Source organism: Anolis sagrei, chromosome Y, assembly GCF_037176765.1.
Source record: "Anolis sagrei isolate rAnoSag1 chromosome Y, rAnoSag1.mat, whole genome shotgun sequence".
Classification (NCBI taxonomy): domain Eukaryota; kingdom Metazoa; phylum Chordata; class Lepidosauria; order Squamata; family Dactyloidae; genus Anolis; species Anolis sagrei.
The window spans coordinates 59,109,992-59,136,002 of record NC_090035.1 but is presented as its reverse complement, the minus strand read 5'-3'; the positions used below and the strand labels follow the sequence as shown (position 1 = coordinate 59,136,002).

Sequence of the window (26,011 nt, the reverse complement as noted above, 5' to 3'; positions counted from 1 at the left end):
TTCATCTTCACATTCTAGGCATTTTGCAATTAAAATTTGCATAATCTGGGCAATATCCTCCTGTTTTTCTTCTTGAATATTTCTAAACCGTAGGTGGTAATCCATTTGTCTCTGTAATAATTTTTCTTGTTCTATTTCCAATTTTTCCTTTTGTTTATCACTCGCTTTAATCTTCCTCAAGATCTGAGATTGTGTTTCCTCTATTTTTTCTTTACTAATTTTTAGTTCTTTCACTTCTCCGTGTAACTGGGTTATATCTTTTTTAATTTGGGCAAATTCTTCTTGCATCTCTTTTTTCATATCTTTAAACTCTTCCGACAGCTTTTTGTAGTTCTTTTCTTGTTTATTGAAGTGTGCTTCTTGCTTCTCCACCATCTCTTTCTTTATTTCCTCTTGTTTTTCAACCATCTCCTTCTTTGTTGCATCTTGTTTTTCCGATAGTTTTTTAAATTTCCTTAAGTATATTCTCCATGCTTAAGCTGGTATCTAGTGAAGCTCTCCTTACTTGAAGTTTTTCTTTATCTGATTTTCCTTTCATTGACATCAACTTCCCAACCAAATCTTTAAGCTGGATAACCTTTTAATCCCCTTAGTCCAAATATTTGGTTTTATTCCTCCTCAATCACTTTAATTTTAATTTTAATTTATTCTCTTCAAATAATTTCTTATATCAATTCATTCATCAAATATTTTCTAACTAATTTATTATAGAGTAGATCAATTAATTAAAAATTCATTAAATCCAATTTAGTTATATTAATATTAATTGGTTTATATTTTCCTCTAATTCTTTTTTCTTTCCTGTCTTTGCAGCTTTCCTGTTCAATTCCTTCTTATTCTAATTTCAGCTTCTTCTCCTCTTTCTGTTATTTACGTCTACTTCTCTTCCTTGTGTCTCGTCTGCTTCTTGTCCTTGAGTTTCGTCTACTTCTCGTCCTGGCTCCACGTCTGCTTCTCGTCCTTGAATTTCGTCTGCTTCTCGTCCTAGCTCCACGTCTGCTTCTTATCCCCGATGTTCTTCTCTATCCTTCAGCCACTGTTGTTCTTAAATATCTATTTGTTTAGGATTTACACTGTATTTGTCGCTCTGCCGCTCTGTAGCGATGTTTCTCTATGGTTTCTCTATGGTTTCTCTACGGTTCCAACTTCCTCCTCCCAACTTCCGCCCTTCTTGAAGCTCTTCCACCCTTTCTTTGTTTCTCCACCCTTTCCTCCAACAGCCTTCTTCTTCGTCACTTCCTCTTTGTCACTTCCTGCCTTGTCCTTTCCTTTTGTTTATAAAGAAGAGTGCCAGTTAGACACAACAATATGGCGCCAAGGTCAGGAATTTTCCTTCTTCGTTAACTACTAGGCTGAGTGGGAGGATAAGGGAATCGGGGGGGGGGCAGGAGGAGGGGGACCCTCACAGCATATAATATCTTCTCACTTCTTTCAGTTTATCTCATTCGTTTCCCTGTCTTCCAAATGCTTATTTTAATTTAGTTTAATTAATATTGTTTAGTTAATTATCTAAGCCAAAATAAATCAATAAGCGGCGAGTAACTATGTAATTTGATAAGTATTATCCAAATTGATCTATTCACAATAGCCCTTTCCGGGTTTTAAAATATAGCTTTAAATTTCGGGGGGGGGGGGAAGGTTCCCCCTTGATTTTGTCTCCTTATCTATCTTCTTCCTTCCTTCTCCTCTTCTGTTCAAATCTTTTACCTGGTGTTGAGATATTCTTTAATTTCTCTTTTGAGTTTCTTAATTTCTTCTTCCTATTTGTTGCATGGGCTGGCAGCGGTTGAAACGGGTCAATGCCCGATCCCAGAGGGGCCCCTGTTCTCCCGTTGGCTCGGACCCTCTTTACCCCCCTCCTTGAGAGAAGGGAGTATTTGGGGTCTACGAGCCTCCCACGGGTTACTCTACACCTTCACACTCAATCTGGTGATGGTGGGGGAGCTTATTCTCACTCTTAAGGCACCTCAACGCTGGTCTGCATCGGAGCTCCCTCTCAATGCAGCTTTCCCGTCGCCATCACCCACCGGAAGCGGTCCTGGGGCTTTTATAAGGACTGTTTACGAAGAAGAAGTTCCCCTTTTCTCCTATCGACAGTTTTAGGTTGGGCAACCCATTTCTTCTGCATAAACAGTTCGGGGAATTGGGCCACCACAAATGTTCGAGATTTAGCAAGACCCTTCGTTTCTGTCAACATCCCCCCATATACGTTAAATATAGCAAAACCTATTGCATACATTTCTTAACAGTAACTAGCTGACCACATCAGCTGACCACAAACAGTCTCTTGGAACAAGCTGACACTATTGCAACACCTGCTTCCAGAGGGCAGAGAGGCAAAGTTTGCTCTTTAGATTAAGAAGTTGGAAATATGCTTTTGCTGATACATATTAAGATAGACAGTATTCAAAATGGAGTCACTTTGGTTCATGGCTCCTGTAGAGATGTGTTTATTATAAAGTGTTATTTATAATGTGTTTAAACTGTATTTATAATGTTTATTATAAAGTGTTATTTATAATGTGTTTAAAACTGTATTTGTGGTTTACATTTGTTGCCATGGCCTAACTGTGAGGGATAGGTTGCCATGGTAACACAGCCTCAGAGGAGGTGGGCGGAGTTTAAGGAATAAAAGGTTTGAAAGCGTCAGTTAATATCCAGTCAGGAGGAAGAGACCCTGAGGAGAAGAGCAGAGCCAGTTAAGGGCTCTGGGAAATAGCAGAGTCAAGAAAGGACTCTGGGAAAAGTAGTTTATTCCGGTGGATGAGACCCGGGGAAGAGGTTAAGAGTGTTGTGAAGCTGTGAGAATTCAGTAGTTCTTAGAATTTGTGAATATTTCTTCAGCAAGAGAGCTGAAGGTGTTACCTTGTTAGATTGCTTAGGTTAAAGAATCTAACAGAGGGGGTTTAAAGGATCGCCAGTAAGGAAAGACTGGTGATCAGTGGTTTGTTCCGAGTATAGGGCAAACAGTGTGGATATTCACAATAGGGAACTCTGAAGTAGTATAAGCACTTCACTAAAGAATGAGTTTGTAGAATTGTAACATCAGAAGCCTGTATGTATCTCAAACCAGCCATTTTGTAACATCAAGCCTTGTGCCAAGTTCAAATTCTCAAAACTGCAACAATTACATTCTGTTAACAATAAAACTTGTTCTCTTGGTATTTCAAACCTGCCTCCTCCATTGCTTTTATGCTTGGTGCATTCCACACTACCAAAGTCACCTCACAACACAACTAAAGATAAACAGAGACATAAACCAGCGTCTCTAAACATATTGGTGGCAGCTTAATTGATATCTAAAAGAAGGTTCCTCACAGAATATTGGCGGCATTAAAGAAGATTAATACTTCCTCACATAATTTTGTTGACAAGCGGTGGGATTAACGCTTCCTCACATAATTTTGGTGGCAGACGACGGGATTCGTGTAACAACTAATCGAGTGCCTTAAGTTTAATTTTAAAATAAGTTGTGAGGTAAAAGTTGCTGAAAAAATGGCTACCAGGCGGCAGAGAAAGCTGGCTGAGGAAAGAGAGGGAGACCAAGGAGAAAGTTCGAGCTCTGGGTCAGAGACAGAGCCAGTGCCTATGTCAGAAATGGCTTTTAAGTACAAATTGGAGATGAAACGATTGGAGATGGAGGCAAAACAAAAAGAGAGAGAACTGGAGATGGAGGCAAAACAAAGAGAGAGAGAACTGGAGGAAAGACAAAGAGAGAGAGAACAGGAGTTAGAATTGAAGAGAATGGAGTTTGAGCTAGAAAAACAAAGATTGGCTTTGTCTCAAACACCCAGTGAGGTCCAGGAAGGGAGATCTGGGGTGGATACCCCAGATTTGACAAAGAAATTCCCAAAATTTACCAAAGGAGATGACCCAGAGAAATTCCTTATATCTTTTGAGAGATGTTGTCGAGATTTTGGGTTGGCTAAAGACAAATGGATGATATACCTAAGGCCTCAGATAAGTGAGAAGCTTTTACAGATTTATGGACAGATGCCGGAGGAGTCTTGTAGAGACTATGATCTGTTTAAGAAACAGATTCAACAGGAATATAGATTGACTCCTGAATATTATAGATTTAAGTTCAGGACGTTGAAGAAAGAAAAAACACAAAGTTTTGCTCAGGTGGCCTCTAGATTGTCTCAACTGTTCAATAGTTGGATAAAGACGTCTGAGGTAGAAGATTATCAACAGCTGAGGGAACTTTTGAAATTGGAACAATTTTTCCAATTAGTTCCTTATGAAATTCGTTGGGTGATTCAAGATCGCAAGCCATCCACGATTGTAGAGGCAGCGGGTATGGCAGATCAAATAACAACCTTGAAAGAAGGATTTAAAAGGGAAGATCTGCCAGAGGAAAGAAGAACAATCAGGCAGCCATTTTATCCACAACAAACGCGCCCACAGCAAGAAAGGGGCTCTGACATAGAAAACACCCCCTATAGGAGGCAGAGTGTAATAAGACCAACTGCTCCTGAGGTAAAACGTCGGTGCTATCAATGTGGAAAATTGGATCATATAAAATATCAGTGTCCTCTGTTAAGAAATGAGAAAACAACCCTCTTTATAAATAAAATGAAAGAAACACCAAAGGCAGGACCAGAAACTGTTGCAAAGGAGAGTTCAAGCTCAGAGCCGCAAGAGAAACAATGTTTGTTCATCCTGTCAGGCAGCCCATCTAAGGATTACTTAGAAACCATTTCTATTGATGACAAAGACAGGAAAGGACTTAGAGATACAGGTTCCGAAGTATGCATAGCGCACCCTGAAATAATACCTCAGAAATTTCAACAGCCAACCTCTGAAATAAAATTAAAAGGTTTAGGTCCCGCGATCCCAACACCCGTGGTGACTTTGCCAATAAAATATAAAGGATGGAAGGGTATGTGGGATTTTGCAGTCAGTCCTGACATGCCATATCAATGTTTAATTGGAAATGATTTGGCTGAAGAGATTAAATACTGTAAGATGGCGTGTGGGGAGAAAGAATGCAACAATGAAAATCCTGAACAGAAAGCCCTGTGTTTTGCCATCCAACAAGATGGGGATGAGAGCCCAGAAGCCAGTGCTACAGTTGCTGAGCTTGTTAAGAAGACGGGAGGAGTTGAGGAGATTCGACAGGAACAAAGAGCAGAAGAACAACCCTATAGATTTATTGCTGAAGATGGTGTTCCAAATATAAAGTCAGAAGTGTACAGCCAGAAGAGACCATGCAAACGAGGAACAAGCCCTGCAGCAGAGCCGATTCCAGTGGCTGATTATTTGAGAGCCAGTGAAGAGAGTATAGAAACAATAGGTCTGGAAAGACAAGTGATAAACTCTGAGGAGAAAGAGGAATCCTTGACCTTAAAAGATGTATTTCCTTCAGCTCCACATAAAGAAATTACCTCAGCCGAACTTTTTGACAAAGACAATAAAATAAAAGTAAAAGAGAAAGCTAAAGGAAAACAAACTCTGGATGTGACAGTAGAAGCTGATGCGAGTTCAGAATATCCAGGGGTCTTCTGTGAAACAAAGATCCATACATCTGAAGAGAAAGTGAACAGAAAAAGAAGATTTGGCCATGTGTCGGAAGAGAGATCTCCTTTATCCTTGAACGGAGAGGAAAGAGAGAATAAAAGCCAAGCTGATAGACTGACAAGAAAACTAATATACACAGACTATATTGGTGATGATAAAAAGAAAAAGCTGAAATTTCTAGCTTTGGAAGTTTGTCCAGATAGCAGTGATGAGCTTGCCATGAAGAAGGACAATATTCGTGTTCGTTCTTCCAAGGACAGTGAATTCTCTTCAGTGCCAAGAAAAGATGCTCGAGGAATTCCAGATTATTCACTACAACCTGATGCTTCATGGAAGCAAGCCATTGTTCAAGCCCTGAAAATCGATGGAAACAGAACTGTTCCTGATAGTTGGAAGGTCAGACAAAAGAAGAAACCTAAAAAGAAGAAACGAAGAAGTGGAAAAAAAGAAGCTAAAAGATCATCATAAAGAGACATTGCTGTGGACAGTTGGTCCAGTACAACCGAGGTTGTGTTTGAACCATGGGACATTGGACACTAAGACATCTATGTCAATGATCAAATGTGGGAGTTTAACTATTGTGTGGGCTATTAACAAAGTGGGACCATATGTATGGAGAAAAGTTGTGATAAATGTCTTATAAATTGACCAGACTAGGTAGAAGGTCAATTATATATGTTAATGAGATAAAAACACATTTGGACAAGGATATTTGATGTTGATATGGAGAATTGGATAGAGGATGATCACAGGTAGATCCAAATTATATAAAGGTAATGTATGTGTAATATAGTATAAAATAGTATAGTGTAATATTTAAACAAAATGGGTATACTGTTTTATTACAGACTTATAAAATATATGATGTTATTACAGTGGTGAACTGTATATGTTTCATACCATAGATATAAGATATAATCCCATTATAATAAAGTGTGGTAGGTATATATGTTTTACAATAGGCAATAGATATTTACGAATATATGTATAAGTATAAAAATGTGAGACTTTGATACCACATCCATAGATGATACTAGAATTTCATAGGTTAAAGGTTTGTATGTATGGTAATTGAAATATACTTAACCATAATATGTTTCCCTTTCAGAATTGATATATATGTATTTATTGTTGGATAATATGTGGAATTATTTTTTTGCCATTCTGGGACTGGGAATGGTCCAAAAAAATAATATTTCTGGGGGGGAAGGTGTAGAGATGTGTTTATTATAAAGTGTTATTTATAATGTGTTTAAACTGTATTTATAATGTTTATTATAAAGTGTTATTTATAATGTGTTTAAAACTGTATTTATGGTTTACATTTGTTGCCATGGCCTAACTGTGAGGGATAGGTTGCCATGGTAACACAGCCTCAGAGGAGGTGGGAGGAGTTTAAGGAATAAAAGGTTTGAAAGCGTCAGTTAATATCCAGTCAGGAGGAAGAGACCCTGAGGAGAAGAGCAGAGCCAGTTAAGGGCTCTGGGAAATAGCAGAGTCAAGAAAGGACTCTGGGAAAAGTAGTTTATTCCGGTGGATGAGACCCGGGGAAGAGGTTAAGAGTGTTGTGAAGCTGTGAGAATTCAGTAGTTCTTAGAATTTGTGAATATTTCTTCAGCAAGAGAGCTGAAGGTGTTACCTTGTTAGATTGCTTAGGTTAAAGAATCTAACAGAGGGGGTTTAAAGGATCGCCAGTAAGGAAAGACTGGTGATCAGTGGTTTGTTCCGAGTATAGGGCAAACAGTGTGGATATTCACAATAGGGAACTCTGAAGTAGTATAAGCACTTCACTAAAGAATGAGTTTGTAGAATTGTAACATCAGAAGCCTGTATGTATCTCAAACCAGCCATTTTGTAACATCAAGCCTTGTGCCAAGTTCAAATTCTCAAAACTGCAACAATTACATTCTGTTAACAATAAAACTTGTTCTCTTGGTATTTCAAACCTGCCTCCTCCATTGCTTTTATGCTTGGTGCATTCCACACTACCAAAGTCACCTCACAACACAACTAAAGATAAACAGAGACATAAACCAGCGTCTCTAAACATATTGGTGGCAGCTTAATTGATATCTAAAAGAAGGTTCCTCACAGAATATTGGCGGCATTAAAGAAGATTAATACTTCCTCACATAATTTTGTTGACAAGCGGTGGGATTAACGCTTCCTCACAGCTCCCATCAAAGGTAGTGCCTCAGAGAATCTGCAGAATGCTTTCCTGTTTCCCTAGTGTCTTTTCTCAGTAAGAGGCAGTGGACAAAATCCTTCTGAGCATCTGCAGAGTGCTTCCCTGCTTCCCTATTGTCTTCTCTCTGTAAGAGAGAGTGGAAGGAGTGCCTCTGAGTATCTGTAGATCACCTTCCTGCTTACTAAGTGTCTTTACGTAGTAAGGGACAGTGGACCTTTCTAATGCCGTGCCCCGTAAAGTTCCTCATGTTGTGTTGTCCTACAACCATATTTTCATTGCTACTTCATAACAGTAATTTTGCTACTGTTAGGAATGGTAATGTAAATATCTTGATATGTCGAATGTATTTTCATTGTTACATATTGAACATAATTAAAGCATAGTGATTAATCACAGAAACAATACGTTTGGGGGAGTATGGACAACGGATGATGGGATCTGCAGTACCTTCAACGGATGCAGTTCTGAATTCCACAGACCACTGAGATCCCCATGAATTACAGACCTGGGCCAAACTTGTGACCAATAGAAAATATTGGAGGTGATTGGGAAGAATTGACAGTGATTTATGGGATATGTAGTTCACCTACATTCGGAGAACACTGTGAACCCAAATAACTATAGATCTGGACAGAACTTGGCCCAAAAACTCAATATGCCCAAATTTGAAGACTGGTGGAGTTTGGGAAAAATAGATCTTGGCATTTGGGAGTTGCTGTGATGTATAGTTCCCCTGCCAACCAAGAGCTGTTTGGCTTGCACAAGGCTGTTTGGCTTGCACAAGGACCAGCAGCCATTTTGGAGAGGCAGAGAAGATGGGGCCAACTGAGGCAACTTTGTGACACCTGAAAATGGCCCAGTGACCTCCCTGGGGGTTGTGACTCCCAGGATGAGAACTGCTGGCATATACAGAGTGCCTTCCTGCTTCCCTAGTGTTTTCTCTCAGTAAGAAACAATGGAAGGAGTGCCTCTGAGCATCTGCAGAGCACTTTTCTGCTTCCTAAGTGTTTTTTTTTCAGTAAAAGAGAGTGGATGGAGTGCCTCCTAGCATCTGTAGAGTACTTTCTGGTTTTCTAAGTGTCCTGTTCCAGTGAAAGAGAGTGGAGGGATTGCCTTTCAATATCTACAGAGTGCCTTTCTGCTGCCTTAAACTCTTTTATCAGTAAGGGACAGTGAAGGAAGTGCCTCTGAGCATCTGCAAAGAGTCTTCCTGCTCCAAAGGTGTCCTTTCTCACTAAGAGCCACTGGACAGAGTGCCTCCTAGTTTTCTAAGTGTCCCTTTTCAGTGGACAGTGGAAGGATTGCCTCTCAGGATCTACAGAGTGGCTTTCTGTTGGCACTTTCTGCTGGCTTAAAGTCTTTTCTCAGTAAAAGCAATGGGGGAGTGCCTCTGAGCATCTGCAGAGCAAGTTCTTGCTTCCCTTGTGTCTTCTCTCAATACGAGACAGTGGAAGCAGTGCCTCTGCTCCTCTGCAAAGAGTCTTCTGCTCTAAACATGTCTTTTCTCAGTAAGAGACAATGGAGGGAGTGTCTCTGAGTGTCTGCATGGTGCCTTCCTGCTTGCTTAATGTCTTTTCTCAGTAAGAGACAGTGGAGGGCCTCTGAGCATTTGCAGAGAGCCACCCAGCTGTCTTAATGTCTTTTCTCAGTAAGAGTCAGTGGGCATTTGCAAAGAGCCACCCAGAGAGCGCCTTCCTGCTAAGTGTATTTTCTCAGTAAGAAACAGCGGAGGGAATGCCTCTGAGCATGTGCAGATTGCCTTCCTGCTTCCTAAGTGTCTTTTCTCACTATACACCATGGTGTATTGTCTCACAAACCATACCAGGATGTAAAGTGGCCAATAGAATCCCTGTATGCCAAGTTGAGTCATCTTGCTCAGTCATTGGTGTAGATCAGAATGGTCTGAAGGAATGAGTGACGATACTGTATTTCCAAGCATCCATGCTCTAAAGTCTTTCACACCACACCAGGATTTAGAGTGTGTTATGGGGCTCTGTGTGCCAAGTTCAATCTTCGTCTGTCCTTGCTGAGGGTCCCAGTGGACCCTTGCCCTGTCATACATGGTGAGTCCTCCTTTAAACCACAACAGGATGTAGAGTGGATCATGGTGGCTCTCTGTGCCAAGTTTGGTCTAGATCAGTCATTGGTGAGGGTTGGTCTAAGGCAAGTGTGTTCAGGTACTGCAAGTCCCATTACCCGTGGTTGATCCCCCTCCAAACTGGACCAGAATGTAGAGTGAGTCATGAGGGCTTTGCATGCCAAATTTGATCTTTATCGATTTTTGCTTGGGGCCACAGTGGTCTGTGGGAACAAAAGGTTTGAAACGACTACAAATCCCATCATCCATTGTTGGTCCTCTCCCAAACCTCACCAGGATGTAAAGGGGGTTATGGGGTTTCTGTGTGGCAAGTTTGGTCTTGATAAGTGATTGGATGAGGTTCGCAGTGGTTTCAGTTAGTGAGTGAAGGTACTGCAAGTCCCATCATCCATGGTCCATCCTCCTACAAACTGTAGCAGGATGTAGAGTGGGTCATGGGGGCTCTGTGTGCCAAATTTGATCTTGATCACTGATTGGATGATAGTCACAGTGGTTTCAGTAAGTGAGTGAAGGTACTGCAAGTCCCCTCATCCATGGTCCGTCTCCCTTAGAACTGCATCAGGATATAGAGTGGGTCATGAGTGCTCTGTGTGCCAAGTTTGGACCTGGTCTGTGATTTGTAGGGGCTGCAGTGTTCTGTGGGAAGGGAATCTGGTGAAGTTACTGCTAATCCCATCATTCGCGGCTCATCCTGCCCTGAACTGCAACAGGTTGTAAAGTGGGCCATTGGGCTTCTGTGTGCCAAGTTTGTTCCTGATCCGTCATTGCTGTGGGTCACAGTACTCTAAGGTAGTGAGTTAAAGTAGTGCAAGTCTCATAATCCATGGTCTATCCTCCCTCAAACTGCACCAGGATGTAGAGTGGGTATTGGGAGGGGGGGGGGTCTGTGTGCCAAGTTTGTTCTTGTTCTGTCATTGTTGGGGGCCACAAGGTGATTTGGACTTCAACTACTACCATTCCTGAAAGCCTCATACCCTTACCTTTTTGCTCTCAGCCACCAGAATGTTAGAATGTTGAGGCTGGCCTATTAGAAGGGTGGACGCAGGTAGGGAGGTGAATGTGGCAGCTTTCTGATTGGCTGCCACTATGGTACAATTTGCATAAGGTCTCTGATTGCCCAGCCTCAACATTCTAACATTCTGATTGGTTCCCACTGTGGTATAATTTGCATTTGGTTTATGATAGGCCAGCCTCAACATTCTAATATTCTAAAGTGGCTGAGAGAGAACAGGTAAGATACTGAGGCCAGCCTCAACATTCTAACATTCTGAAGTGACTGAAAGGGAAAAGGTAAGAGTCTGAGGCTTTCAGCAATGGTGGGAGTTGAAGTCCAAAACACCTTAGGGAGGATGGACCATGACTGATGGGAATTGCACTACTTTAAATCACTACCTTAGAACACTGAGGCCCACACCAATGATGGATCAGGACCAAACTTGGCACACAGAGGCCAATGGCCCACTTTACAACCTGGTGCGGTTTAGGGCAGGATGGGCTACGAATGATGGGATTAGCAGTACCTTCACCCCATTAACATCCTACAGAACACTGCAGCACCTACAAAGCACAGACCAGGCCCAAACTTGGCACACAGAATACTCATGACCCACTCTACATTATATTACAGTTTGGAAGAGGGTGGACTATGGATGATGGGACCTGCAGTACCTTCATTCACTTACTGAAACCACTGCGACCCTCATCCAATGACTGATCAAGATCAAACTTGGCACACAGAGCCCCCATGATTCACTCTACATCCTAGTGCAGTTTCAAAGAGGTTGGACCACCAATGATGGGACTTGAAGTACCTCCACTCACTTACTGAAACCACTGTAACCATCATCCAATGACTGATCAAGACCAAACTTGGCACACAGAGCCCCCATGATGCCCTCTACATCCTGGTGAGGACAGACACTGGACAATGGGATTTATAGTACTTTCAAACCCTTTGGTTCCCACAGACCACTGTGGCCCCCAACAAAGACTGATAAAGACCAAACTTGGCACACAGAGTTCCCATGACCCACTCTACATCGTGGTGCAATTTGGAGTGGGATGGATCCCACTTTCTCTAATAACCCAGGCAGGGCTATATAAGGGTATATAATAAAATTTAATGTTTGTATGTGGAGGGAGGATGGGAGGAAGGTGTATGTGGCAGCTTTCTTATTGGCTGCCACTGTGGTACAATTTGAATATGGTCTCTGATTGGCTAGCCTCAACATTCCAACACTCTGAGGTGACAGAGAGAGGAAAGAAAGGGCCTGAGGTTGTGGCAGCTTTCTGATTGGTTGCCACTGTTGAACAATTTGCATATGGTCTCTGATTGGCCAGCCTCAACATTCTAACATTCTCAAGTGCATGAGAGGGGAAAGGAAAGGGCCTGGGGGATTTGCAGTACTTCACTCACTTTCTGTGACTACTGTGACACTCATTCAATGACTGATCAAGACCAAACTTTGAACATAGAGCCCCCATGACCCACTCTACATCCTATTGCAGTTTGTAGGAGGATGAACCATGGATGATGGGACTTACAGTACCTTCACTCACTTCCTGAGTACACTGCAACCCTCATCCAATGACTGATCAAGACCAAACTTGGCACACAGAGCCCCCATAACCAACTCTCTATCCTGGTGCAGTTTGGAGGAGGATTGATCACAGATGATGGAATTTGAAGTAATTTCACTAACCACTTTGAGCCATATAAATTCCTGATAAAGGTCAGCCTTGATACACAATTCCTTTCTCAAATAACCTGGGCAGTGCCGGGTCCCCAAGCTAGTATGCAATAAAAGAGAATGTTTGTATGTTGAGGGAGGACAGGAGGGAGGATGGAAGGTGTATGTGGCATCTTTGTGATTGGCTGCCACTGTGGTACAATTTGCAAATGGTCTTTGATTGACCAGCCTCAACATTCTAACAGTCTGAAGTGACAGAGGAGCGGTAAAGGCCGAAGGCTGTGGCAGCTATCTGATTGGTTTCCACTGTGGAACAATTTGAATATCCTCATGCAATGATAGATCAAGGCCGAACTTGGCACAGAGAGCCCCCATGGCCAACTCAACATTCCAGTGTGGTTAGGGAGAGGATGTGCTATGGATAATGGGACTTGCAGTACCTTCACTCATTTTCTCAGTCCCCTGAGACTCTCATCCAATGACTGATCAATACCAAACTTGGCACACAGAGCCCTCATGACCCACTTTACATCCTGGTGAGGTTTATTGGAGGACGGACAATGGATGATGGGATTTGTAGTACTTTCAAACCCTTCAGTTCTCACAGACCAAGGGCTGTTTGGAGGAGGATGGACCATGCAGGATGGGATTCGCAGTACCTTCACTAACTGATAACTGATAAAGAACACCTTTGTCACACAATACGTTTCTCAAATAACCCGGGCAGTGCCGGGTCCCCAAGCTAGTATATAATAAAGAGAATGTTTGCATGTGGTGGGTGGACGGCTGAAAGTCGGATGTAGGGAGGAAGGGCTCACTTTCACAGGCCGTTGCAATCTGTACGGGTGATGGACCTGGACCAGACTTGACATGCATAACCCCCATGACCCCTTTACATCCTGGTGAGATTTGGGGGAGGATGGACAAAGGATTATGGGATTTGTAGTACTTTCAATCCCTTGGGCTCCCACAGACCACTGTGGCACCCAACAAAGACCAATAAAGACCAAACTTGGCACACAGAGCCCCCATGACCCACTCTACATCCTGTGGTTTGGAGGAGGGTGGGCTATGGATGATGGGAGTTGAAGTACGTCCACTCACTTCCCAAGACTGCTGTGACCCTCCTCCAATGAGTAATCAAGATGATGGGAGTTGAAGTACCTTATAACGAAAAGGAGGGGGGAGTCCCCCTTAGTAATCTAACATCAAATATCAATGTATATCACGCCACCAGACAACATTATAAAGGATCAAGTGATATAGTATAATATATCCCACAGCTTAACACCACTGTGAAGGATTGTATGTAATATTACACTGGGTAATAATCTGGAGGAATCAAGCCCCAGCTGATCTATATTCTGGTAGTGTTTTGATGTTAGATGTGTGTAATAGTAGAGTAAATACTGCTTCAGTCTTCTTTTGGTTTATTGCTGCCACCACCCAAGATGTCTTAGGAATTTTAAAAATGAGTTTCTGAGATAACTTTTTCCGTTCTCTGCCAACACAGCTCTCCCCTTAGCTCCTAAAATGACTGTTTAGATAAGAGGCCTTTCTGTGGTATTAGAATGTTAAACTGACTGGAAATTCTTCTCAGGGATTACCTATGGAATGAGTAATGATAAAGTCTTCTTCAAAGTCAAATAGAGAAAAGATTTATTTATTAAAAAAACAGACAACTGACTTCTTTTGAGAGGCACAAACGCTTGACATGTTACTATAACACAATATCTTTATAAATCTTTATTAGAATTTTTCAAAATAGATATACGGGGGGGGGGGTACTGGATAGGATGGGTAGGGGGGATGTGATATAGGGTTGGGAAGGAAAAGAGGTAAGGTGGGGGGGGGGAGTTGACTTCCCAGTCTTCCTTCCGACGTTTACACTCTCTTTCTTTCCTTTCGTTCTGTCTTGAAATCTATTCTCGGCTCGTTTTCTTTTCCTTTTCCCCCCCCTTTAACGTTTGTTAGTATAAGTTTATGGTTTTTTTTGTCCTATTATTCTTCTAGTAGGGTCCTGTTTTATTTTCTTAGTGAATACTCATAAAATCTACAAATTGCTTCCAGTTTGTTCTTTTTAAAGGGGTACCTGTGTAATCTTTTAAATAGTAGGTTAGCTTGTCAATGTTTTTCAAGTCCCAATTTTTTTGTAACCACTCCTCCACTGAGCTAGATTCTTTTGATTTCCATCTCCTGGCGTATACGATTCTGGCGGCTGTCACGAGATAGGTAAAGAGAATGTCTTGGTTGGAGAATGTCGTTGTCTGTGATGCCTAGCAGGAAGTATTCCGGTTTCATTTGGATTTTGGTTTTAAGTATTTCTTGGGATAGATCTTGGATTTCCTTCCAGTAGCTTTGAGCTATGGGGCAGGTCCACCAGAGATGATAGTATGTCCCCACTTAAGATTCACACTTCCAGCATTTATTCGAAGTTTTCTTATACATTAAGCTTAACTTCTGTGGCGTCATATGCACAATATTTTCATGGTTGCTTAAAAAGAGTTTCTTGACTTGGTTACAAACAAAATCTCTCATTCTACTTCAGTGAAATAGAAATGAGTTCTCGACTAACCTAACCCCAGGCTGTCTTCTGAGCAATTAGCTAACTCTCACCAGAGTCCTTTTCAGCTAATTTACTCAATCTAGAGAGCAAATCCCTTGTGTTGTCTCCCACAAGGACGCTGCTTGGCCTTTCTTGCCAACTATCCAGCCCTGCATGACCCAAATGGTCTTGAAAGGGTTAACAGAACTTAGAAGTGTTTAAGTGCTGAAATGCAAACCTAAAGAGGGGTTTGTCCCTCTCCTCTGGCCTGCAGAAGACCAAAAGCTAAGAGGAGATAATGAATCTGGAAGACACAAGATACTGTATTGTCAAGTTCGCCTAGGGAGTACTCAGGGTGGGTTAACACCCAAAATGCTTATCTGTAACAATAATGTGTGTGTTTACGTAGTTTGTAGAAGGTTAGCAGTGAAAGACACTGAAGTGGCAAAATATGAGAAAAACATGTTTTTGAATGGTTGATCCGATAAGAGAGGTGTGTGCCCATGACACAGTGAAAAGACATGTATATAAGGTGACTGAAATATCCAAATATCAGAGACAGCCTTTTTTGAAGACACTGGTTTGTCTTGGTTGTTTCTCCCTGTGTGGCCACACTTGAAATAAAGAGATTTCTGCTTTACCTCTGGAGACTAGACTCTCTTCATTTTGCTGCCCTCTGTGACGGACTCAGCAAGGACCCCAAGCAGGGGGTCCCCTACATTTCTGGAGGTTCCACCGAGATATAGCAGAGGTGCCGGTTTGATGAGATTCTAGAGGTTGTTGGCAACCCATTCCTGAAGTCGAAGGCTGCCCAATTGGGATGTATCAACAGAGGTCGAGAAGGGATCCCAAAACAACAGACCGATCCTTTTGTTCATCTTTGTTGGGTGCCCTCGTCAGCAGGAATGCTCCACTTGAGAGGAAAGTTGGAAATCTCATCCCCAGGAATGTCAGGGAACGCAAGTCATCGTGACCAGGCGAGTAGAGTTTTTCTTGGGGAAAGGGAAAGTCTAGACTAGTAAACAGGCGCCAGAAGGGTGGAAGGTTGGAAAGTATTGTCTGTTTGGGAGTGTGATACAACTGAATAGGCACCACCCTTAGGAAAATGGGGCAAAAAGGGAGTAAGAAATGCTCAAGCCCATTGGAATGTATGGTTAAGAATTTCTCTAAGTTTAGGCAACAGATGCCAGGATGTAACAATGCCCAGAAATTGCAATTTCTGTGTCAGGTGGAATGGCTGAAATTTAATTTAAATCCCAGATGGCCAGAAACCGGAACTTATGATTTGAAAATAGTAAGGCAATGCCTTCGTTACATAGCTGCCAACCATCTAGATTCAAGAATGTATGTAGGGTTTTAACCGAAGGAAAGGCAGGATGAATTGGATACAGAAAGGGACCATATGTGTCATAAGTACTTTTAAAAACATTAAATAGGTTCTTTTATTCCGCTTTTAGTGAGACAGGTTGCATTAGGCACTTTCAGGAAAAAAATAGACACAGACTCCAGTACTTACATGCTCTGCTCCATGGGAAGGACAGAGGTGGTGTATTCAGAGAGTGTCAGATATGCTATGGGAAAGCATGATTCTGGACACTTTGGGGCTTCTTTCTCAAGGGAAGAGGAAGAAGTGTGCTTTTGGAGTCTTAGATTTTGTGCAGGAAGTCAGGTTCTGCTGTATGGAAAACAAAGGTCTGGTCCTTGGCATTGTGCTTAGGGAAAGAAGTTTTGGCATTTCAGTGTTTTGAAGTTATGGCATTATGGAAGTTATGGAACTGTGCATTGGCAGGCTGCAGGAAAGCAGGGTCTGGCCTTACAGGTGCTTCTCCAAGGAGGGAGAAAAGGATATGGTAATATTTGGATGCATGTGGATGAATGCGTGTACATGTGTATGAATGTTGAGTGAAAATATAATTCCCCTTTGTTTGTTTGTTAACCAATGTAATTGTGAATCCAATGTAGTTGCATAGAATCTGTATGTCTGTATGTCCAATGTCATTCTTTGTCTAAATGTTTTCTGTAATCTTATATACCTTCTCACACTGGAAATTGCACTAAAAAGAACCTATGTTTTAAAATCATTGAAAAGTCATTCATGACATATGTAATTTTAGATTTTATTTAGTCTCACTCTTATTGATGATAGTTTTCATAAAGTGTTTGCAGTTTTGAGCAGAAGACCCTCATCCTTATTGATTACAGGCTAATGACAAACAGAAGTGGGTTCATCCGAACCAGGAAAAACTTGGAAAGCTGTGCAAGTTAATTAACAGTTTTCATAGAATCATAGAATCCTAGAATCAAAGAGTTGGAAGAGACCTCATGGGCCATCCAGTCCAACCCCCTGCCAAGAAGCAGGAATATTGCATTCAAATCACCCCTGACAGATGGCCATCCAGCCTCTGCTTAAAAGCCTCCAAAGAAGGAGCCTCCACCACACTCCGGGGCAGAGAGTTCCACTGCTGAACGGCTCTCACAGTCAGGAAGTTCTTCCTCATGTTCAGATGGAATCTCCTTTCTTGTAGTTTGAAGCCATTGTTCCGCGTCCTAGTCTCCAGGGAAGCAGAAAACAAGCTTGCTCCCTCCTCCCTGTGGCTTCCTCTCACATATTTATACATGGCTATCATATCCCCCTTTATTTGGTTTCTAAACAGGAATGCAACTGGCCACCAATTAAAAGGATGCAAAGCTTATGAAAAAAAATTGCAATTGGACTATTAATTGGAACAGTACATATATGTATTGTTTGTGTTTTATAGTTTTTAAGGAGTGCAATAATAATAATAATAATAATAATAATAATAATAATAATGGTGACTCATATTATTATCTGGTACAAGAACCTATTGGTTTTTCCAGAGCTATTCAGCATCAGACCTTTTTGAAAAACAAAGCAAATGAGATATCAAAATGCAGAATTTGCTAAGATTGGTTTACATGACTGGTAAAGAACAATTGCTCTAACACAAATGAAAGCAATATATGGTATAAAGTATAAGATTTATTGTATAAAGGGTATAGAAAAAAATAAGGATGAAATGATGTTTTGAATCAGATCAACCAAGTGATAGAAGGAAAGACAGAGAATACAATGGATGGAAAATATTGAGCTTCAAATAGGGAAGTACAGCTTTGGTATATGGGATTTTTCAAATAGCAAATGTGATTTTATTTATTTATCGTGTCATCAGCAACCATTGTATTACAATTCTAACAGAGCAAAACAAACACAGAGATTAAAAAGAAAAAGAAAAGAAAGAAAGAAAGAAAGAGAAAAAAACCACACAGATTTTGCAAATTTGGTATTTGGTTAAATGTCCTTTGACCAGTATCTGGCCACTTGGAATGCCTCTGGGGTTGCCGCAAGAAGGTCCTCCATCGTGCATGTGGCAGGGCTCAGGGTGCATTGCAGCAGGTGGTCAGTGGTTTGTTCTTCTCCGCACTCGCATGCTGAGGATTCCACCCTGTAGCCCCATTTCTTAAGATTGGCTCTGCATCTCGTGGTGCTAGAGCGCAATCTGTTCAGTGCCTTCCAAGTCGCCCAGTCTTCTGAGTGCCCAGGGGGGAGTCTCTCATCTGGTATCACCCATGAATTGAGGTGCTGGATTTGGGCCTGCCACTTTTCGACTCTCGCTTGCTGGGGTGTTCCAGCGAGTGTCTCTGTAGATCTAAGAAAACTATGTCTTGATTTAAGTCGTTGACGTGCTGGCTGATAGCCAAATAGGGGATGAGCTGGAGATGTCTCTGCCTTGGTCCTTTCACTATTGGCTGCTACTTCCCGGTGGATGTCAGGTGGTGCAATACCAGCTAAGCAGTGTAATTTCTCCAGTGGTGTGGGTCGCAGACACCCTGTGATAATGCGGCATGTCTCATTAAGAGCCACATCTACTGTTTTAGTGTGGAGAGATGTGTTCCACACTGGGCATGCATACTCAGCAGCAGAGTAGCATAGCGCAAGGGCAGATGTCTTCACTGTGTCTGGTTGTGATCCCCAGGTTGTGCCAGTCAGGTTTCGTATGATGTTGTTTCTAGCACCCACTTTTTGTTTGATGTTCAGGCAGTGCTTCTTGTAGGTCAGAGCACGGTCCAAAGTGACTCCCAGGTATTTGGGTGTGCTGCAATGCTCCAGTGGGATTCCTTCCCAGGTAATCCTCAGAGCTCGGGAAGCTTGTCTGTTCTTAAGGTGAAAAGCGCATGTCTGTGTTTTAGATGGATTAGGGATCAGTTGGTTTTCCCTGTAATAGGCAGTAAGAGCACCTAGAGCTTCGGAAAGCTTCTGTTCTACCATCTCAAAGCTCCCTGCTTGAGCAGTAATGGCACGATCATCAGCATAGATGAAACTTTCTGTCCCTTCTGGCAGTGGCTGGTCATTTGTGTAGATGTTGAACATGGATGGAGCAAGCACGCTCCCCTGAGGCAGGCCGTTCTTCTCTTTCCGCCATCTGCTTCTCTGGCCCTGGAACTCAACAAAGAAGCTCCTGTTTTGTAGCAGGTTTCCTATGAGGCAGGTGAGGTGGTAATCCTGGTCGTCTCTGGTTGCTTCTGGGTTGAGAGAATCGGCCGTCTACGAAGATGTTGCCCAGGGGACACCCGGATGTCTTGCAATCCTGCGAGGAGGCTTCTCTCATGTCCCCCAGCAAATGTGATACAATAAGGGTTCAATAAAGAAACATGCACCTTCTTTGGTAAGATCATGGTAAGAAGCCAAACCAATAGTAACAGGACTTTGATTTCATAAATGGGAAGGTTACAACTGACAGGGAAAATGTTTGTGGGAACATTCAGGACTCATGGGATTACTGCCGGATTGCAATTAAGTATATTTGACCAGCTGAATCATCCTTGGTTGCTTTAATGAAAGATAAAAATGAAACCTTACAACAAATAAGTAAGTCTATGAGTTGTTTGACTATGGAAATAAATTTGAGATATTGGAAAGAAAAATGTTGATGTTAATAATGGGAGGACACTCAGAAGCCTTCCTGGAATTAACAAAATTACATTATTGGTTAAGAACAGATTATAAAGGATGAAGTAAGCTTGTCAAATATTCTTGGGAAGATGATATACTAAGATTGGAACTGGAAACCTTGGGGAAAATGGTCAATATTGAAGAAAATTTGGTTTGTGATATAGTTCCTATGCCTATGCATGTGGGGAAATGGTTCTGGGTTCCATATTTGTTATCCAAGAAAACCATATGCACAAGGTCCAAATATACAAATTTGAATGAAACAATTGATATTGATAGATGCAATAAATGGGATATGTATGTCCTTTAACAGTAAAACAAGTTGAACCATGTGCATTGGAAATGGCAGATGCAATCTGCAGGTTACAAAAGCTAAAGCCCAAAACCATGGTATATGACAATGGAATATAATGCCTATGTGTTATATCACCTAATGATTTATATTGGTCTGATGGGGAAACACAGAACACCACTGGTATGATATCTTCACTGGATACATCCAATAGTATGGATAGGGATACTTATATTGCTGCTAATCATTTGGATCTTATGGCCTCTTAGACGAATGACAGGACTGACAAATCGATTATCTATATTTGAAAACAAGTTAACGTGTTTAGAAACACAATTATGAACTATGATGTTTGATTAATCATACAAGTTCAATATTAACCTAAACATATATACTCTACACTTAATCAAGTTTGATTATAAGTATAACCAACACTGAATTGCTTATCATGTATGGATCATGTATGTGATACGATAAATTAGCATTTATGTATCAAGGGGAGGAATATGTGAGGAATGAATGTTTGAATGCATGGAAAAGAGAAGAAACAGGCCTGAAGAAAAACTAACGTGGAGTTATGATATGGGACAAACTTGGCAGTCGAAGCGAGGAGGCAGTAAGGCATAACTGAACAACAATGGACAATGAGGTGTGCGGCCGAGCATGTAAGGCGTGCAGGAGGTACCCCATAAGTCATGAGGCCTGGAATGCGAATGTCTTGAACTTTGGAGAGAACAAAGACATATTGTCCTTTAGTAAGAGGACAGAGCAACCTGACTGTTGAAATGAAGAAAAATGGATTTTGGCCTATAAATGCAGGGGACCCCTGACAATCTCCACACTTCCTGAACTGCAACAACGGAGCGTCCACGCTTCCTCGGAAAAGACTGATCATCTTCGCCGGAGGAGGCCTGTGTGTGCATGAGTATGAATGAATGTGTGTGTGCACGAGAGCTCTCCTTGATGTGATTCTGATATGATTCTATGACTTAGGCTGTAGCATCCTGATGCCATACCTGTGCCAAGAAGAAACATGTGTGACTCTAAATACTACAGTTGCCGTTAGTACACATTTAGGACATTACCCCACCTGTGAGAAGATTGTTGCTATGGTACAATCTATCTACTCCCCAACAGGTGAAAGTTGGTGGAATTGGCTAACCTCAGGGTTACCAGATTTCGGATGGCTAAAGGGATTTTTCCTGGGTATTGTCCTGTTGATTATTGTATTTTTTTTATAATTGTGATGTGTTTTCCCATCATCATGAGGATGTGTTATAAGTTCACCACAAGTGCGGTTCCCAAATGCCAGGGTATCATAAAAATGTTATAACTAGATATTGATCTTGCTTCAGCTTCTGTATGATCAGCTTTCACAAAAAGAAAAGGGAGGAGTGAAAGGGTTAACAGAACTTAGAAGTGTTTAAGTGCTGAAATGCAAACCTAAAGAGGGGTTTGTCCCTCTCCTCTGGCCTGCAGAAGACCAAAAGCTAAGAGGAGATAATGAATCTGGAAGACACAAGATACTGTATTGTCAAGTTCGCCTAGGGAGTACTCAGGGTGGGTTAACACCCAAAATGCTTATCTGTAACAATAATGTGTGTGTTTACGTAGTTTGTAGAAGGTTAGCAGTGAAAGACACTGAAGTGGCAAAATATGAGAAAAACATGTTTTTGAATGGTTGATCCGATAAGAGAGGTGTGTGCCCATGACACAGTGAAAAGACATGTATATAAGGTGACTGAAATATCCAAATATCAGAGACAGCCTTTTTTGAAGACACTGGTTTGTCTTGGTTGTTTCTCCCTGTGTGGCCACACTTGAAATAAAGAGATTTCTGCTTTACCTCTGGAGACTAGACTCTCTTCATTTTGCTGCCCTCTGTGACGGACTCAGCAAGGACCCCAAGCAGGGGGTCCCCTACAGTCTCTCTCAGAAAAACCCAGTCTCAAAACCTAATTCTCCCTCCTTCACTTTCCAAAACCCCAACTCTCTTCTCTCTCAGAAGCTGAAAACTTTTCCCTCCTAAGGCTTGGCTCCTCCTCCTCTGCTCTAGCCAATCTCAGGAGATCTCCAACTCCTCCCATCTTCTAACTATCCACTCTCAAGATGGCTGCTTTACTGGCAGACACTTTCAAAATGGAGGTTTGCACCACTGTCTTTACAGGCTTCTACTCTGGCCTATTAGGTAAGAATCATTACATACCTCCATTCACTTCCTGAGACTGCTGTGACCCTCCTCCAATGACTAACTGGGATCAAACCTCCCATGACCCCCTTTATGTCCTGGTGAGATTTGGGGGAGGACGGACAATGGATGATGGGATTTGTAGTACTTTCACACCCTTCGGTTCCCACAGACCACTGCAGCCTATAACAAAGTCTGATAAAGACCAAACTTGGCACACACAGCCCCCATGACCCACTCTACAGCCTTCTGCAGTTTGGAGTAGGGTGGACCATGGATGTTGGGACTTGAAGTACATCCACTCACTTCCCAAGACCGCTGTGACCCTCATGCAATAACTGATGAAGACCAAACTTGGCACACAGATCCCCTTTGACCCACTCTACATCCTGGTGCAGTTTGGAGGACGATAGACCATGGATGCTGGGACTTGAAGTACCTTAACTCATTTCCTGAGACTGCTGTGAACCCCATAGAATGACTTAGGTCATGAGGGCACACAGAGCCCTCGTGATCCACTCTACATCATGGTGCAGTTTTGATAAGGATGGACCACAGATGATGGGACTTGAGGTACCTCCACTCACTTCCCGAGAGCACTGCAACACTTATCCAATGACTAATAAAGTCCAAAGGAGGATGGGCCATGGAGCTATTCTTTACCTGCACCCACTGAACCCAGGCAACATGGAATCTAGACTAAACTTGGAGCGCAGACAAACAATGCCTTTCTCAAATATCCTGGGAAGTGCTGGGTCCCCAAGCTAGTATATAATGAAAGAGAATGTTTGTATGTGGATATGTATGTGGCAGTTTTCTGATTAGCCTCCACTTTCACAGGCCAATGTGTCACGCATGACCGACGGACCTGAACCAAACTTGGCACATGTTATCCCCTGACCAACTTTGTGGGATTTGTACTACTTTCAAAGCCTTCGATTCCCACAGACCACTGCGGTCCTCAAGAAGGATTGATAAAGACAATACTTGACATAGGGCCCCTATGACCTACTCTACATCCTACTGCAGTTTCAAGGAGGATGGACCACAGATGAAGTGACTTGAAGTACCTCCACTCACTCCCAGAGATCGCTGGGACCCTCATCCAATGCCTTATCAAGACCAAACTAGGCACAAATAACTCCCATGAGCCCCTTTACATCCTGGTGGGATTTGGGGGAGGACAAACTATAGATGATGGGATTTCAAACCCTTTGGTTCCCACAGAACACTGTGTCCACCCACAAAGTCCAATAAAACCAAACTTGACACACAGAGCCCCCATGACCCAATCTATGTCCTTCTCCATTTTGGAGTAAGGTGGACCATGGATGATGGGACTTGCAGTACCTTCACTCACTTTCTGAGACCACTGTGACCCCCATCCAATGACTGATCAATACCTAACTTGGCACACAGAGCCCATGTGACTCACTATACATCCTGGTTCAGTTTGGAGGAGGCAGGACTATGGATGATTGGGCTTGAAGTACCTTCACTCACTTCCCAAGACTGCTGAACCCTTATGCAACGGCTGATGGCCACTAACTTCCTCATAGCATAACACTGGAAAATGGTAGCCCCGAAGAGTAGCAATTTGTTTGAAGTATCTTAATTGGGCACAATTTATTCTTGATTTTACTGACAACCATCCAGATTTGGTGCACAGAAGTGCTGCGGGAGTTCCAGCTAGAAGAAAATAAAGTTTTTGTAGGAGCTTGTTCTGAAGAATTTCCACGGTTTTGCAAAGGTTAGTGTCTGAACCCCAGATTTCTGCACCATAAAGCACCTGTGCCAGCACTTGGCTTCTGAAAATTTTAAGGGCGGGTTCTATCAGCCGGCAACCCTGTGTATAGAAGAATTTCATTAGGGCACCTATTGTTTTCTGAGCTTTTAGCTTCACTGCTTTGCTGTGATGTTTCCAGGAAAGAGATTCATTGAAAACAATTATCAAGTATTTAAATAATTGGGTTTGGTCTATGACATATTGGTCTAACGTCCATTTGTACCTGGGACAGTGTCTTCCAAAAACCCATCACTTTGGTCTTAGAGCAGTTTATTGATAGATATTCTTCTTGGTAGTATTTACTGATAAGAGCACTAAATTATCTGCATACATCAGAATGAAAATCTTTCTGTTCCTGATTGCTGGTGAAGGAGAGTCAATTTTGGATAAACATGTCACTAAATAATTCACATAGATGTTAAAAAGAGTGGGAGCCAATACACATCCCTGTTTTACTCCACTTAGGCTTCTGTCAGTGAATCATTTTTACCAACTCTGACCCTCATTTCCGTGTTGGTGTATAATTCCTGAATCAGTTTCACCAATCTGCAATCTATGCCAGAGTTTTGTAACTTTCTCCACGATCTGTTTCTGTTAATGGAGTCAAAGGCAGCAGAAAGGTCAATGAAAGCGGCAAATACATGATTGGTGTTTTGCTTTGTATATTTCCTTATTATATGGTTTTGTATGAAACATTGGTCTATGGTACTATATCCATTCCTGTTCTTCCTATCCGGCCTGTTCTTCATGTATAAATTGTTTTTCTTGTAACCAGTCTGTCAATTTGTGTAGCAGGTGTTGAGCATATAGCTTTGAGGTGATATTAAGTACCTCGGGCGGTAGTTTTATGGGTCATTTCACAAAGTTACAAAACTCTGGCATAGATTGCAGATTGGTGAAACTGATTCAGGAATTATACACCAACACGGAAATGAGGGTCAGAGTTGGCAAAAATGATTCACTGACAGAAGCCTAAGTGGAATAAAACAGGGGTTTGTATTGGCTCCCACTCTTTTTAACATCTACCTTTCTTGTAGATTGGAAATATTATGCTTGTTTTCCACCCGTGTGGCATTTGTGCTGGGCTGTTTATGCTGGTAAAGAGGCTATCAAGGAAGGGGCTCCACCATTCAACATTTTCCTTGAAATGTTCTGGAGGAATCATGTTTTCTCCAGGTGTTTTCCCACTCAGAAAGAGTAGAGAACTCTGTCTTTATCTTTAGCTTGTCTTGGAGCAAAAGATGCTGAAAAAGTGCTTAGTTTAATAAATAATGGATAAAAACCAATCTTGGCAAACAATGCCTTTCTCAAATAACCCAGGAAACACTGGGTCCCTAAGTTAGTCTATATCTATATATATCTATATATCCATATATATATATATATATATATATATATATATATATATATAATTAGCTTGGGGACCCGGCGCTGCCCGGGTTATTAGAGAAAGGAATTGTATATCAAGGTTGGTCTTTATCAGTTATTTATATGGCTCGCAGTGGTCTCAGGAAGTTAGTGAAGGTACTGTGGGTCCCATCATCTGTGGTCCATCGTCCTCCAAACTGCACCAGGATGGAGAGAGGGTCATGGGGGCTCTGTGTGCTAAATTTGGTCTTGATCAGTCATTGGATGAGGGTCACAGCAGTCTCAGAAAGTGAGTTAAGGTACTGCAAGTCCCATCATCCATAGTCTCTCTCAAACATCAACAGAATGTTGAGTTGGCCATGGG

The 26,011-nt window shown here is 41.9% G+C and overlaps 1 long non-coding RNA gene across 1 annotated transcript in view; it reads left to right on the top strand.

Moving 5' to 3' along the window:
* Positions 1 to 1,089: 1,089 nt before the first annotated feature.
* Positions 1,090 to 26,011, top strand: part of LOC137095113 (uncharacterized) — a 60,748-nt gene continuing 35,826 nt past the window's right edge. The window contains exon 1 of the long non-coding RNA XR_010908792.1: positions 1,090 to 1,319. This is a non-coding gene — a long non-coding RNA (uncharacterized lncRNA). The remainder of the gene's footprint in view (positions 1,320 to 26,011) is intronic.